We start from the raw sequence: 4,418 nt of genomic DNA, 5'->3' as shown, positions 1-4,418 counted from the left end.
CTTTGTTTTTGCTGCTTTCAAGTCCTCAGAAAACTGTTTTATTTGATGTTCATTGACTTTTCTGGCAAAAGAGGGTGCAGCGTCGTACATTTGCTTTTCCACTTTTCTCTGAGTCCTTACCACGTTTTTCTTCCTCGTTTTATCGGCCTCATAATTATGCTTAATCATTAATAACTCATCCAATAGAACTGGTTCGTCCTTTGAAGAATTAGAGCGTGGTATGTGCCACTGTTGTGGTCTTTCAGTGCACGTAAGGTCAGGTGGTATTTCATTCACTTCGCTTTCAGTAAAATCTAGTATTTTGTACAGCAATGCGCCAATATGCTTACATCGACCATTAGCTCGCGCTTTACAGTTACATGCCCCAGACTTCACCTGAGCCGTTTGCTTACTTAGTGATACTCTTGTCCTGTATAGTTTGTTTCTAGTCATGGACGCCTTTACACGGCTTTCAAAAAAACAGAATTGTTCATCTGTCGTGTGGTTGAACTTTACCTTTTGCACATGTCCGGCTTTATATAGAGCGTAGCCTTCACGCTTGCTTTTGAAAGCACCTCGGCGAACTTTCTTCGAGTTACTTTCCATTTCTCCGGCTAAATGAGCAAACAAATAACAATGCTGATACGGAGGCATTTGTTCCAAGGATAATGTCCAACCATCGCTGGGCCATGTAACTCTCTTGGGAAGATTATCGCTGGTTTGTTGTGATCGAAGCTCGCGCTCAAGTCGAAGTCTACGAAGATGTATCCCTCCATCTGGATCGACGATTTTCTTGTCCTGGCCAGATACCTGATAATCCTTTATTCTAGTAAAGTCAAAGACACAGCTGGAGCCTAAGAAAATCGCTTTAATTCTTAAAATACTGACAGAAAAATACTGACAGAACTACAAACCTTGCAAGTAATTCTCTTCGACTTCCACCCACACTAGCACCTCGACACTTTAACCAACGTTTAAGTTGTTCATTATGAAAGATTTGAGGATCCTTATTTTTGAACGATGCCCCTGGGACATCGTCCTCAGTCAAAACAATTTTCTTCTTGAAATTTTCGGACTTTGAGTGGCCTTGAATGTCCTTGTTTTCATGACTTTTCGCATCAGTTGCCGCCATTTTTTTTAAACTCTCGCGGTCTTTACTACTAAAACCATAATGCACAGCGCGCGTGACGTCATCATGCAAATGGGCTATTGGCCGTCCATTTTAACAAAAAGAGAACAACATATGTATGACTTTGAATTCATTGTCATTGAGAAATTTGATAACGATACCGTTAATAATATGGATAAGGTTTTACTCACAAGAGAGGCTTTTTGGTGCTCGCAGTTATGCACCCTCCAAGCTAACGGCTTGAACAAAACATCCGAATTTAATTCAAAATATAGAAGAAGGTTAATTAACGGTTGGCATTTTACATATTCATCGGAGTAATTGTGTAACCAGTTGGCCTTCTCTTCAGCGGCGCTCAAAGGCCCTTGTTCATGATTTTGTTAATTTAGCAAAAGTCGGGATTCTCATAAGCCCCATTTAGGGATTTTATTTCAATTATCTATATTTTTCTAGAGGCCCTGGGCGGGGATTTTGTTGTTTTTTGCACCAGCATTATTCGAGAGGCTTCTCTTGGGATTCTGTTTGTGCTCTCCGTAGGGTTACCTGATTGCATGATCTACATACGTCCTTTTGTTTAGCCTTAATTTCGGTTTCGGGAAATAAGGCTTACTTCGGAATAGAGTTAGCTCTTTCTTTTCTCCTTCTTTTTTTCTTCAGTTTTTATTTCTCGCATTGTTTACTTATTGAGTATTTTTGTAACTTAGATTTGTATCAAATTTTATTTGTACATATTACGTAATACGATTATGTGAAGACACTGCGTTGTCTTACACTTTTTTTCTTACACCTTTTGTCTTATATTTTTGTATAAATAACACAGGATTAATCTTAGTTTTTACCAGGTAATCTCTCTCTCTCTCTCTCTCTCTCTCTCTCTCTCTCTCTCTCTCTCTCTCTCTCTCTCTCTCTCTCTCTCTCTCTCTCTCTCTCTCTCTCTTTCATGATGACTTGGAAATAAATGTGCCATTCTTTTGCCAGCCTGGAGTTTTTTTTCCCGACGTTTTTGTTGCCATGTTATTTTAATTAATACTTGAAAAATATTTTTCAAAGTCAAGTGGACTACTGCACGACTGATAAAACAACGCGAATATCAGTCATGCTGTAGCCAACTTGACTTTCATTAATATTTCATAATCAATTTTGACTGATCACGGTCTTCTCTGATCCAAAGCTGTGCAAGACTTAATCGTCCACGGTTTTTGCAAAGGCTTTAAAACTTCAACTTCAATAATGCTTGAAGTAATGCGTGACATATTTCAGTCGCGTTACCTGCGCAGTAACGTTGCGCACAAACAATTACCGCGAATGTCCTTAAGTGCCGCTTTCAACACAATAGACCATCAGATTCTCCTTAATGTCCTTGAAAATGATTTTGGAATTACTGCTTCAGCCTTGGACTGGTTCGCATCTTATTTGTCCGATCGAAAGCAACGAGTTCTCATCAAAGATCAATCTTCTGGTGATTTTCAATTGAACTGTGGTGACCCACAAGCAAATGTTTGGGTCCCGTTTTGTTCACTTTTTCATGTTTCTGGCTCTATCGCGTAATTTCTAACCGTCTTCTCTCTGTTCATAAGCATGCCGATGACACGCATCTCTATCTCTCGTTCAGGCCAGATAGTGGTTTTTCACAATACCGTGCCCTAGCCGCTATTGAGTCCTGCGTTTCTGATGTCCATGCGTGGCTACTTCCTTTAATCGCCTACGAATAAACGACTCGAAAACCGAATTTTTAATTGTTGATTCGCGCCAACAATTGTCAAGAATGTATTAGATATATTTTTGTTCTTTGGAACTCATTTTCAATTCACTGTCCCATTTTTAGTGTAAACTATGTTTTTGAGAGATTGAAAAGGATTATGAGCGCTATTTAGTCCAAAGCAAGAAGAAGACGGCAACCCTTTGATTTGAGCGCAGTATTGAAGTATATTTGCAGGCTGTGTTATTGTATTGCTTATACGGACGGATTCGCTCACTTGCCATATGCATTGGTTTCAAACTGGTTTATTCATCTAATGGAATATTTGTTCAAAATTTGAAAATAGTTACATTTTAATTCTTGATACGGATTCAGTGAAATTAGATAAATGAGAGTGATAAATAGCCAGAGGTGTCTTGCAGTAAATCCTTTTTGTAAGCAATGAAAGTTTGTCCAAGCTCGGAGTTAATTGAGCGTCCCCTATACTTTTTACGCGAAGCGTGATGGGGCGATTTATTTTCTCGTGAATTCGTGATTTAATTGTTGTTGTTTTTTATTTGTGATTCGTATTAAAGATGGTAAGATCTTTTCATGTCCACGTGGACCAATTTCTTTTAATTAAACGTAACCCGATAATCAGGGGCACCCAACGAATCTGTTCCTCACATTATCTGTTCCCCAGAGGAATCTTGCTGGCTGGCAAAAATACAGGTGTTTCGATGAGCTGGCTGGGAAATTTTGTTATTGATAGAAGTTTGGCCTGGGAATGACTGCCTTTTTCTAGCATTTCAACCCGAGTAGAAACTCTGAACACTGAGGACGACTAAAAAAAAAAAAGAAAAACCCCTTCCCTCTCCCAGAGAGTAGTCACAAACATACGACGGCTGGTCAGAGTGACTGCGCTTGCGGAAAAAACCTGTTTTGTCCCGGTTTTGTCGCTTTTGCTCGGTCGTTTTGGATCGAGAGATTTGAAAGCGCGCGGAATTCCTGGCTGGAAAATAAATTTGATCAGCTGGCTGGGAAACCAACCAATTTTATCTAGCTGGCTGGGAAATTTCTTGTGTGTCTTGCTGGGAAAAAGGAACAGATAATGTTTTCCCAGCAACACTGAAAAACACCTGAAAATGCCTTAATAACATTTATTTTCATTAACTGGGGTATAATAATACATTTTACAACAAATTGATCGTTGGGTGCCCCTGGATAATAAAGATTCGAATTAATGGTGATTCATAAACCACTGCGTTTTGCGTGATGAATGTCCGGCCATTTTACTGTTTTGAAAATGTACGCATTGTTTTTGAACGGCTTTTTCTTTAGATGATGCAGTGTAAATTGTAAAATATGTATAGTTTTCATGCCTGACAAATCTTTGTCCTGTTCCGAAGCAGGGCGACGGCGGCTTTAAAGTTTGGTAAGGCTTGACAACCTTTGTTGGGAAAAAAATTCACCGTGCGCACTTGTATCACGGAAATGATGACAGATTTCCTCGGAAAATAAACAAAAATTTGCTCAGTGCGTGCGTGACCTTGAAGAGAGGTGAATAGTTCTTCCTTTTTATGTGAAGTGTATGAACTAACTATTTTTCGTTAATTAGAGAAGTAATAGTTG

Source organism: Montipora foliosa, unplaced genomic scaffold (genome assembly GCF_036669935.1).
Source record: "Montipora foliosa isolate CH-2021 unplaced genomic scaffold, ASM3666993v2 scaffold_465, whole genome shotgun sequence".
NCBI classification, from domain to species: domain Eukaryota; kingdom Metazoa; phylum Cnidaria; class Anthozoa; order Scleractinia; family Acroporidae; genus Montipora; species Montipora foliosa.
This window is presented reverse-complemented; position numbering follows the sequence as displayed.